This window comes from Ornithodoros turicata, unplaced genomic scaffold, assembly GCF_037126465.1.
Source record: "Ornithodoros turicata isolate Travis unplaced genomic scaffold, ASM3712646v1 Chromosome99, whole genome shotgun sequence".
NCBI lineage: Eukaryota > Metazoa > Arthropoda > Arachnida > Ixodida > Argasidae > Ornithodoros > Ornithodoros turicata.
The window spans coordinates 318,784-331,602 of record NW_026999399.1 but is presented as its reverse complement, the minus strand read 5'-3'; the positions used below and the strand labels follow the sequence as shown (position 1 = coordinate 331,602).

Here is a 12,819-nt window from a genome sequence, read left to right as displayed (position 1 = left end):
AGTTAAGCCAAAGACTTACACAGCTGCAAAGTGGATTTCGGACAATACATCGGCGATAAGAGGCCCTCTCGGCACAAAAGAATACCGACCTTGTCATCCAGTCATGAGAGCGTTGGTCTTCTTACTCAGCAGTTTTGTGGAAGCCCCAAAAAACGGCGTTGTTTCAACAGATTCAAATGGCTTTAACTATACTGCGGTATATTTTACCGATTATTCAGGATAAACCGGGAAAGGAGGAATCCTAGTTATATATATAGCATATTGCGTTGCCCGTGAATTTTCTAGATGCAGCAGTCGTGTCTGATGCGTAAATATCTCCCGCTTCTTCAGTAAAGTTATCTGGAAGATTGAATTTCTCCACAGCGCTCATACATTGCGTGCATGGGATGAAGCAGAAGAAGTACGTCACGCGTTCATGATCTTTCATTCTGTGGATGTAGTACGATTCATTGTGCGACCTCGTTTTGCAGAAATATCCGCCTCAACATAAAGGTAAGTTCAATCGAAGTCATTGGTTAATTTATTAAGGGAACGCGGTCGTGGAAAGTTATCCAGTCGAATTTATAGCGGTTATCTCTAAACACGAAAAGGAAGGGCTTTCTCCTTCGTCGACGCTTGATAGATAATAATAATTCGGGGTCTACGTCGCGAGACAACTGAGATTATGAGCGAGCTTGATAGAGACGACATATATGACGACGAGATGTTGGAACTGGCTGTAAAGCACAACATCTTGGTCCGAGTTAGAATTGTCCCAGCCATTCGTGACACTCAAATCTTCATCCTTCCTTCGTCGCCTTTCACGCTTAAAATTATTTTGGTGTCTTTCTACTTCCCTTTGGTGTCGCGAAGTACGACCATGGAGTTTCTAGAATCTTCTTCATCTTGTTTTTGTCTTGAGAAGCTTTCGCTTCAGTCGCTGTCTTTGTGATTCATTTGTTTGTTCAAGCAATCTGAATTAATTAATCAATTCTTTGTCAAACAGTGCTGGTCCTTGGGTTTCTTCAACACTGAGTTTGAGCCTCGAACATTTATTTTGAAATTTTACTTGAACTGTGTCATCAGGTAAGAAATGTTCACTTGTCACACTTCGACACTTCATGGGCGTAGTTTTCAGTGGAATGCAGTTGAAATGTTTCGACTAAAAACATATTGGGGCAATAGAATACTCCGACCATGTCCATGTTAATTGAAATTACATGACCCTCAATACCTGATTGTTAGCAAGTTATGACCTCGTCCCAGAAACACTTACAAGAAACCTTTTATTCGAAGCACTAATCATTATCTCGACTTATTTATTAAACCACTATAGTTCTTCCGTTTCGGTCTTGCTTATCCATTACTGTGTGTTAACCCGTAGCCTTCAGACACTAAATGTTTGCCTTGCAAGAACCAATTCCCTAAACTGTTTTCTTTCTTCTTCTTTTTTGCAAACCAGATGACAGCCATGTCCGGTTCTACCGCGGCACTGGGTAAGTACCCCTTCATATCGACAGTATAATGGCTCCTGCCTGCGCTCGAGGGTTTTATTCCGAACCGAAAGCTCTTGGGGGTGGAGGAGAGTTGCACGAAGATAGGGGTGCAGGTACATTATAAGAGTGGTACACAGGAAAAAAATTTAGTGGTGTTGCAAAACATTTGTGGTTGTTGGAAGTGTTGTAGGTGCGGATAAATCTGCTTGGCTGTGCCAAATATGATTTACTTAGGAGCATGGCCATCTACATCCTCATACAGGGCTGTCCAACCCCTCCCCACTTCAAAAAAGTACCACATTGCAGCATGGGTGGTGAGCTCTGTACCACTGAAAATTCCCTTCAACATATTTATAAGCCTGCACGTCATGTTCGGTGCGACGTGTAAGCAAGTAGCATCGCTTAGGAGGTTTGCCATAAAATCAAAGGGTTACGCGGACCAGCTTATCATTGAGCTAACCTTGAAAAAAAGTGTGATGTTAAACGGTAGGACAGACTTATTTATTTACACATGGTAACAAGACTTTCGTGCACGAGACTGCACTTCAGGTTACAAAAATACGAGCATGGTACAGGAACATATATAAAGCTGACGGCGGAGTTTTAGCATAAGAGGTTAACAGGTTCATGGAACGGATGCAAATACAGGTAAAAATGAAAAGAACATAAATACAAACGCAGGGGATGATACCCCTGCGTTTGTATATATGTTATTTCAAATTTCAAAAGTTCGTAGATCTGCTATTGCGCACAACAGTATAATAACCACATCACAATACTCAACTCACTCAGTCGACTTTCACGACAACACAATATCGCTAGAGAACGACAACCTCATCACAAGCGTGCACGAAAAGGAAACTAACAAATAACACTTTCACATTAACAGTCACGACCCGCGCCACTGTAAGGTTGGGACTCGTATTGGACAGAGTGTAAAACTGCGCTGAATTAATTTCTAATGACTCAGACTATGCTGAGAAGCTCACTTGCTTAAAGAGACTACCCAGACTTCGTTCAATCCGAACTCCGTCGTAAGGCACTCACACTGGACTGAAACGAGGTTCTGGAACACCGAAAAGATCCTAACACGAGCCAAGTAAGCTTAATCACTAGATATTTATAAGCACATCCAAACATCAACGGCATTATACGGAAGCACGGGCGGCTCCTCCAGTGCGGTGACTCACCTAGGAGTATGCAATACAGACGCACAAAAAATCCTAGCAGACTCCTGGGTCAACGCCAAAATCAGTAAAACGGACACCCTGTATAACAAAACACGCCCCTCCAACCTCCCACGCTGCAAAACATGCAAGCACATTCAACACGGTAGCCCCAACAAAAGCACTGCGAGCAATTACACTCACTCGGTTAGCCACGCATTGATGTACAGAATCACCAATGTCATATACCGCATTGAATGAGTCGACTGCTATATGCAATACATTGGTGAAACCGGCTAATCAATGAACAACCGCCTTACCAGCCGCAGAACCGACACTTCTAAAACACTCCGCAAAGCACTCCCGACAGTTGAAACATACATTATACAGGGTGTGTCACTTGTCGTGTTATTTCAACCTTGTAAAGTAGAAAACAAAACGGCTCAACAGAAAAATAGTTCGGTAAGCGGCTACCTTCCGGGCATGCCATCTGCCACCTACTAAAATTACTTTAGACGACTTTTAATTGAAATGAATTAAATTTTTAGAATTGAACTCGAAAACTTGCCTAGTAAACAACGTTTTTGTTGCTAAATCAGATAGACAATGGTTGAATCAGCCAAACCCACTGCAAAATATGTTATGTAGTACGGCGGATATGTCCAGAAAATTCGCTCGAAAATTGGCGCACTTAGTCGGCGTAAAACAGTGGTGACCAGGGGCGACCAGGCTGGACTGCGGGTGATAGGTTTAGTGACGGTTAATGGCGATGAACTGAAAACGAAAGCTCAGGGCGCGCACAACGGATGGCGGCGCTGGTGAAGAAGATTACGCTGCTGCTACAGCGCAATCCCCGTGGCGGATGACAAAGCCGGCGACGAGGGCTGAGGGCAGTGGGAAAGTCGGGTGCCGGACTCAAGGAAGGCAGCAGGCGGACCCGAGGCGGCGGGCGGCCCGCACTGCTCGAGCCGCTGGGCCCAGTGTACTCGACGTGAAGGGGTGAAAGGCAGGAGACACAAGTTGAGCGCATAGGGAGAGAGGGCGAAGCGTTCGACACAGGCGGTGCCGACTCCAGAAATGCGGGCTCGAGCCTGTCGATGGCCATAGTGTCGGGTCCGAGCTGGACGTCCAGGCTGAAACAACTAGCCGGCTCGTGAGATGACCCTGTAGGGGATGTCGTAAGGTGGCTGCAGGTTGGTGCGCATCGAGTCCCGACGGAACAATACGTGGGTACATTGAGGAAGGGCGGGACACACGAATATACCTGATGCGGTGCCCGAGCGGGCGGAAACGGTCCATGTACGAGGAGGGGTCGGGCAAGAGCGGAGCCGAGGGGGTGAATAACGGAACGGTGAATCCGGGAAGGCGGAGCGGTCGTAGACCATGTGGGCCGCGCTGCAGCCGTCCTGGCGGATCGCCGCGCGAAGGTCAAGCAGGAGGAAGGGAAGACGTACGGACCATGTTGTAATAATAATAATAATTGGGTGTTTACGTCGCGAGACAACTGAGATCATGAGCGACGCCACAGCGGTCGGTCTGTGGATTGCTTTTGCCCAAGGACTATGTTGTGTCGCCGTGGTCAGTGGCGCGGAGGGAAGCCTTGAGCTGCCGATGGATGCGCTCGACCAGGGCGTTGGCAGCAGGATGGGAGGCTGTGGTTCGAATGTGATGGGTTACGAGGGCGCTGCACACGTGACAGCAGAGGGCCGAGTCTAACTAGCGTCCTCTGTCCGTGGTGACAGTGGACGAAACGCCGAATCGGGAAACCCAGGAGAAGATCAATGCGTGGGCCACTCTTTCTGCCGTGATGTCAGGAATCTGCGTTAGCCTGCGGCCAGCGCGTAAACCGGTCGATGCAAGAGAGGGGGTAGCGGTAGACCTTCGCCGGAGGGCCGACTAGGTCGGTGTGTAAATGGTCGAAACGAGCATCTCGCGGAAGGAACATATATACGTTTTGTGCTGGAGCAAGCCGAAAAACATTATTCTTCGATTATTATTCTTCGATTATTCTTCGTAAGATGATGTCCAACAAGTTTTCGAAGCTAGCGCTGAGTCACGAAACTCATGTCCCACCATCCTCGCCATGTTCATCACGTCCATTCCGCAACTATGGGCCGCTACACTATCCCCCTTGCAGAAAGATGTTCATGTCCCGCGAAGGGTATCAAAGAGGAATTTGCCGCGTATCATCGAGGCGGTAGTAATCCGGTACCATACGTACCAGATTGACGGTCAGAAGGAGAATTGGGTACTTTGCCGATGCGATCTAGGGAAACATATATTGAATAAGGGGGGGGGGACGCACTGCTGGAGGAATCCACTTTACTTGTACAGACGCCTTCCCCCTTCCACGTATCGACGTTACAGTCGAACTTTTGAAGGGTGCGAGGCAATTCAGTTCGTTGGATCTCGTTTCTGGCTATGGCCAAGAGAAGCTGGATGAAGCATCACGACACATTACCCCGCCCCGGACAAGAATGAGAAGGTAGTGAACTTGCCCTCACCGTCTAGCGCGAAGAAGCTCCAGTCGTTGTTGGGTTTAGCGTCGTGTTAACGCCGGTTCACCAGAGATTTCGCCACTATCGCCTCTCCACTGCATCGTCAGCTCGAAAATGGCACCGCCTTCGCGTGGACCGAGGACTGTGAGGCTGTTTTTGCCCACCTTAAACGCCTACTCACAAGCGCGCCAGTCCTCGCTATCGAGACTTCAGCCTCGCCCATCATTTTGGACACGGATGCAAGCGACAGCGGTTTAGACGCTGTTCTATCATGAGCGAAACGCGACCGAGCGAGGCATAGCTTACGGAAGTCTAGCCCTAACCAAGCCCGAGAGGAAGTGCAGACCCACACGCAAAGAGCTGCTCTCACTTGTCTATTTCATTCGCGTATTCCGTCATTATGTTCACGGCAAGGAGTACGTCTACAGGACCAACCACAGTGCACTACAACGACTCCGGTTCTTCAAGGAACCAGATGGGCAGGTTGCACGCTGGCTCGAACAACTCAATGAGTTTAATGTTCGTGTGATTTACCCACGGGGAATACAGCACCGTAATGCAGACGCCCTGTCGCGCATGCCTGGCTCGTCTGCAAACTCGCCGCCCACAGCACTGTCCCATGCCGATTTATGTGCGCACCAGATGCGTGATCCAGTTCTGTCTGAGATCATTCGTACCCAGTCGGACGGCGTCACGGCCTCGTCTCTTCAGGCCTAATCTAAGAACTACCTGCGCCAGAAACGTTGTTTGGAAATGCTCGACAGCTGTTTAGTGTGGAAGAAAGTGTCCCACCAGTCCCTGTAGAGTCAAAAACGTTGGTTGCCGAAATCCTCAAATCTGCACATGACATCCCCCTCAGAGGCCACCTCGGTAGAGGAAAAAGCTTTGGAGAAGCTCAAACACAGAATCTTTTGGATCGCCATGAACCCCAGCGTCTCCGACTGGTGTAGATCGTGTCTGAAATATTGCTCACGGCAACCCCCACACGTAACACCTCATGCTCCTCTGAGTCACGAGTATGTGGCTGCAGTATAGTAGTGACCGCTGAGCAGAGGTCCAGTGGCTGACGTACGATTCCCTGCGTGTGCTTCGGTCCTATTTGTGTTCGAACGAGCTTGAGGGTGCGAGCGTCGAAGTCGATGATGCAATGATGTCTGACGAGGAAGTCTACGATGAGAATGCAGTCACGCGGTATATCACGGACAACGAAACCAGGTAGAACGGTACTGGTGGTTCCCGGGACAGATATAATCAGGTCATAAACTCTTGCGACATCCAATGGGTTACCATTGAGGTCGTAAACAGGCTGGGGTACAGTGGCTTGGGTCGGGGAACACCTCCGTAGTGACTGCCAGATATCGTAGTTGAGGATAGTCACACTGGATCCTGAGTCAAGCAGCATCCTAGCTGGCGACCCTTCAACGGCGCCTGTAATCATGATTGAGGTACCTCCCAGGGTGCCGGTGGACCACTGTATAGGCGTTCCCAGCGAGGCCGAACCAGGAATGTCGATTAGTTTCCTGTTGCCGGTTATCTGGGAAACCGGGACTGGGTTTATCCTCGTGGACGCCGTGTACAACAGCATGCGAGGTGACTCAGATTGCCTAGCGGCAGCACACTAGGACGTTTGCAGGGTGTGCACTTTGCAGAGGTGGCAAGGGCATCAACGTTCCCGTCCAATCCAGCTATCGCTGATGCAAGTCCCGCCAGTGGATCTGTCGTGGGTGTGGCTTGTGACACGTACGCCACTGTGCGCGATGCAGCGGAAGAAGATAGCGGAAATTGGCGAATAACTGCAAGAGTACTAGAAAAGCATCGGCTATTTAAAAAGCATCACCAAGCGTTGCAGGGATAGCAGAGGTGACCTTGTCTCTGGTTGCAGAGTCGAAGCCAAGAATAAACGCATCTCGTACCATGTTATCTCTCATTTGCGGCGAACAACGGGAAGAGCAATAACTTCCGCTCGTCGGTCCAAGAACTACCTGGAGCTCAGGCGAGAAGGTGCTTCTCCTAGAAGTCCCCATCTCAAGTCAGAAAGTCCCCATCTCAAGAATATGTGTCGGGCAGAAGAAATTGCTGAAATACTGACATGTTTTCAGCTGCCATGTCACTAAGACGAATCCTACCGCTGCCACCAAAATGTAGCAAGCCGAAAAACTTGTGGGTTTATTCTTCGTCCGACTGGGATGTCCAAGCCCTTTTTTGAATCTAGCACGAGCGCTGAGTCACGAAACATACGTCGCACCGTACTCGCGATGTTCATCACGCCCATTTCGCAACCAGACGGCCGCTACAGTATTATATATATAGTAAATTATTTGCCGTGCTGCGGACTATTACGCATAAATATTACACAACACTTGTGTCAGGGATCGCTAGAAAACGCTGTACTCGACTGGCTTCATGCAAACGTGATACTTTTTCCAAAAACAACTGACACGATAAACGTAGAAAAGTATCGCCAAATATCATTGAGTAAGTTTGCTGAACCTCACTTCCCATATTATGACTTACCGTGATGAAAACGACCTTCTATTTGTAAATTAATGCGTGTTCGGCAAGAATCGTTCTCATTTTATTTCTTCAAAATACGCACCTCTTCAAGAGAGCCCTCCCGACTGGACACCTTGCGACAGCCGTCTCGCTTCCGATGCACGATGTTTGCAGAGTGTTGGAAGGTAAAAGTTCTGAACGGGCGGTCGTTTGAGCTCGGCATCAAACATGATGGGTGAGATGTGTTGTGCTTGGCGATAGTGACACAACAAGTATCACGTTTGACTGCAACGAAATGTTGGATATTAATGTTTCCTCGTTTCGTTCGCATTAGAAATGGAAGAGATTGCATAATGAGACGAAAATTATCCTCTGGACCACTGCTGTTCAGATCTGAGTTTTAGTTTATTTCGTCGTACATCAACCATTGCTTCTTGGATCATTCTTGGAAGTGGATTCAAGCCACTTGGACGGACGTCGACAAACGCGAAACAGACACGTTGCTCAGTGATGTCCTATTTTGAAACACGGTCATTTTCGGACCCTGCAGATACATAGACATTTTTAGATATAAACCCTGGATTTTTAAAGCTGAAACATCGTGGCACACCAGTGACTTCTTCCTGTGGACATCACTTCTGGTGGATGCTGACGCTTTCATTTTAATTTTTATTTCAGAAACGCAAAGCGCTCAGGTGTCGGCAGCTTCCGACTTGGGTATGTGAAAAACAGCGACGTAGCGATGATTTTTTTTTGGGGGGGGGAGGGGGGGTCTATGGGGCATGTTTCCCATGGGTCTTCGGTACAATATTTATACGAGAAAAATAAAGTTAGGACAAGGAGGCGCGAGAAGCTCGCTCTTCGTTCACTTCTTGGTTATCACGTGATCGAGTGCAGTCGTGTCTGATATTTCAACGAAAGGAGTGATGCTGTGGTATTATCGCTAGCTTGTAGACATCATGCTAATTCTGATTATACACCTGATGATAATTCTACATGGGGACAGGGGGATGTCACCCTCATCTCCCTTGCCCAATAGCACTCCCAAAGGAACGTTTTCGGATCAGGGGTTAAGTCCTCCAAACTTCCCATCTGGCTACGTCAGCGTTGACACATGCTTTGCACAGAATCAGCGGCTATTCCATTCGATTACGTCGTGATCGTCCAATCTGTAGCGACAGTTCTACTGACACGAGAAACTGCAGGTTATTTCACATGTAAGGAGTTGAAATTCACAGTTGGGGAAATGAAGAAAAAACAGACAAGGCTATCAAATTTGGCATTTAATTGCAACCTGCAAAACCAAACGAAATGTATGGACGCGCAGCAAACGCACAATTAACAGACATGACATCGCATATTGACTGTCTCAACGGGTAACTGGGACTTTCATGGGTCGAGAGTACAGAGGGGATTTGAGCTATTGAGGAAGTGCTTTGTGGTGTTGCGCTTTTGTGAGCAGCCTATAACAACAGTTACAACACCACGCACAACCACCCAATAAAAAAAAACACGAACAGTCTGTGGCTCTGGAATAGAAACACGCATAAAGCGCTTTGACTTTGTTGAATGTCGTTGCAAAATCAATATTCTCGCTACATGAGCTCATGAAGCGAAATGATTGGTCTGCGTAACACAGGCAGGAGCTTAATATTAGTAATTGGCTTACGTTTTTTATGGGTTTCCTTCAGACCATTTCAGGCATATGTTGGCACGCTCTAAATCTGCTGCAAGCCATTCAAAATCTGGCGTCAAAAACTCACCCGCACTGTTGGTGATAGATATGCTAATGTCTTACGAGCTCGTCTACGAAGCAGGGCACAGGCTGGCTAGTGGGTTCCAGCCTACTGCGGTGTCGAAGGGAATGAGCAGGCCGACAGCACAGCAGAAGCAGCTGTCTCGTCTAGGAGGCGGACGCGTATCGCGCTGCTGAGAGGAGATCGTCATTCCGTACTTTTACGCCTTGTGACTCCCCGCAATAGACCATTGACATTCTCCCCCAGCTACGCTAAGCAGAGCTAATGCAGCGTTCGCTCTGCGGGACATACCTCTCTCCAAGCTACTGCATTAGTTAATCGAATAAGCCTTGGTGTGGTTTTCTACAGCGCAGTGGCGTTACCGCTTGAGACAAGTTGACTCTCCCCAATGCTGTCACTGCAGTGCTGTAGCGCGACCGCTCCGCCAGTCACATTAATTACATTTGCATAAATAAGATAACAGCTCATTCATTACATAAGTTATATTTCATTTGGTAAAGCGACTTGAACGGACATAATAACCAACAACAGGAAATAGGCACGTTGCTCAGTAATATCGTGTTTTGAAACATGGTCATTTTCAGACCCATTATCTTTCTAGGATTGAGACCCTGAGTTTTGAACGCTGCAACTTGGCGGCATAGCAGTTGCGTCTTTTTATGGACATCGCGTTCAGGGAGATGCTGACTCTGTCTTTTTAATTCATATTTCAGGAACGGCAAGTGCTCAGGCGTCGGAGGCAGTTATAGGCCCGGGTACGTGATGGACAGCAGCAAATATATTTCGGGAGGGGTTCTATGGGAATGGTGCACATGAAATGAGGATGTCACCCTCATTTCGTTTTCTGAAAAGCGCACTACCAAAGGCACGGTTGTCGATGGGGGTTGAATCCCCAAACATTCTCACTGGCTCTGCCAGCAGTAACAGATTCATTGCACCAATTGAGCTGCCATTGCATTCAATTGCACCGTCAACGTCCCAAGTGTAGCGACAGCGTGTACTGACATCGGCAGTGTCGACTATGTACCATCTAAAGAAGTGAAATTTACATTTGAGAAAACTACGAAAGACCTCACACTCGTAAATTTGTCAGTTCATTTCATGCTGCAAAAGAAAACGAGATGCATTGCGGCACAGCGAACGTCCCATGAACAAGCATGGCATCCCATCTTCAGGGTACTAAGGGGTAACTGGGACTTTCGTGAGTCGAGAGAGTAAATAAGGGGGGATTGCGGCTATTGAGGGAGTGCTTGATTCGGGTGTTGCGCTCTTCTTGTATTTTCCTCTCATTACATTACACTTTAGGAAACCTGTGTCAACATAGGTTCTAACTGAGTAGGAATTTTATCAACTCCAAGCTACGGTACATATTGACTTGACAGACCATGAGGATATGTAAGGAGGAGGAAAAAAAACTCTGGGAAGGACAGGGAGGAGACACATAGATAACATGCAACAGCAAATACACTGGGGGTACGCCGGGCATGAGGTTTGGTGCTCCGGTGAATTAAAAAAAAGGCAATACGTGGCGTCGAAATGGAAATATGCATCAAGTGCTGTATGTTTATTGAATGTCATTGTGAACTCAAAATTCGAGCTATGTAAGCTCGTGGAGCGAAATGACTGGTCTGCGTGACAATGGCAGAACATTAGTAATTAATGGCATTTCGTTTTTCCTGGGTGTTCCTCGGGCGCTTTTGATACATATGTCGGTGCATTTCCCTTAGTAGCCGCGCCAGGATGCACATTATCTGACTACGTCAGAATGGTGACAGACGCATTGCACCGATTGAGCGACCATTTCATTCCATCCCATCGTGAAGGTCCATAGTGTAGCAATAGTGTCTGATGACATGTGCACTGTCATGATGTGCACAGTTGAGAAGAGAGTAAGAATGCCACCAGGCATCGCCTCCCGCACAGCAAACGTCCCATGGACGGACACAGTATTACACGAGTCGAGGATGTAAATAAGAAAGGGATTGAGGGAGTGCTTTATCAGTGTTTTCGGAGTGTGTTGTGCTGTCCTTGTACGTGTTTGCCTCTTGCATTTCAATACACTTTATGAAACAATATATTAACTTAACGACATTATCTACTGACATGTTGACCATGAAACCATCTACCGATTGCGGCACAGATCAGCGGTCCATGCAGTGTTTGTCAAATAACATACGGCTTCTACAAGTGTAGCATTTCTGCGCAAGCAGCATATGTTGAGCGGGAAATATATACTCGCAAAAACAATTGATAACTGCCATTATGGCCGTTTTATGGCTCATATCCCACAGCCGGCTGAATGGTCCCATCAGAATATGACGCTGATGGAAACGTTAGAAGAGTTGCAGATTGTGCGCAGTCCACAAGTTCTGATTTACTCACTCATTTGCCTGTGTTGCTTAATGCATTGCATTTGGTACCGCAGAAGTTGCTCCCGCTCCTGCTGAACGTCCCGATGAAGTAAACCTCGTCGATGAACGTGAGTGCGAATGTGGTTATCGCTAGTTCTTCACTGAGCAACTCCCTTAGATATCTTATCGCCCTACTACATCACGACATACAGTGTAACATCTTCGCCACCTGCATGTTAACTATCCCGTGTAAAGAGTGGTTTGAAAACCGAAGCGAATATGAAGCGAACAACTGATTTGGATAATCGAATACGAAGCGAATAAGTCTAGAACCGTAGCGAATAGGAAGTGAATAGCTGCAAAATGGACCGGTTTGCCCGCATAGGCGGAGTGGAAATCAAGAGCGAACGGAAATGTTAGCAGATAAATGATATGTTTAAAATAGGTCTACAAGCGCCAAATCTCTGTTAGTATCTATTGAGAAGGTAGTGAGGTAGGTGAGGACGAAATGGTATTTCACCACCATTGTTCTGACATAATAAAGGTCCAATCTGGACACGAAATGTGAAGTAAAACAGGCCTTGTCAGATGATTCCTTATATCGTTCCGATGTACCATGCAAAATGTTTCCTTTGTATTCGACTCCAAGAATTTGTAATGCAATTCCGAACTTGCATCTCTTGCCCTCGACTGAAAGCCGCACTTGGAACGGTAGTGACGTCAGGAGCGTTCTGTTCCGGCATCATCTAGGCTCCTCTGAGCGGGCTGTGTCAACACCACCTACATACACAAGGCCCCTCCGCAGCTCCGTGACGTCACCCTATGCCGTCCGCCGGCAAGCCAACAATGGCGTCCGCTTGCTGCGGTTGCGTTCGGCAGAGATGCTATTTCGAAGACGAATTCACCCGTTTTCTCGATGTGAAACAGCGAACGAGCGTGTACTTCCGAAGAATAGGATCCTACTGCAGTGTCTGTGCCCATAACTTACGGAATAATTGCGTACACAGCGGCAAGCCCAGCGACTTACAACTTCTGCTGCTAAGAGTACACCAAAGCACGAATAAAGGTGAGTTGAACAG

The 12,819-nt window shown here is 47.5% G+C and overlaps 1 long non-coding RNA gene across 1 annotated transcript; it reads left to right on the top strand.

Annotated features, from left to right (window-relative positions):
• The first annotated feature begins 1,005 nt into the window (after nucleotides 1-1,005).
• On the top strand, nucleotides 1,006-11,868 carry LOC135374694 (uncharacterized). The gene is made up of 5 exons (XR_010417077.1): nucleotides 1,006-1,065; nucleotides 1,442-1,475; nucleotides 8,311-8,349; nucleotides 10,103-10,144; nucleotides 11,815-11,868. It is a non-coding gene; the product is annotated as an uncharacterized LOC135374694 (long non-coding RNA).
• The last annotated feature ends 951 nt before the right edge of the window (nucleotides 11,869-12,819 follow it).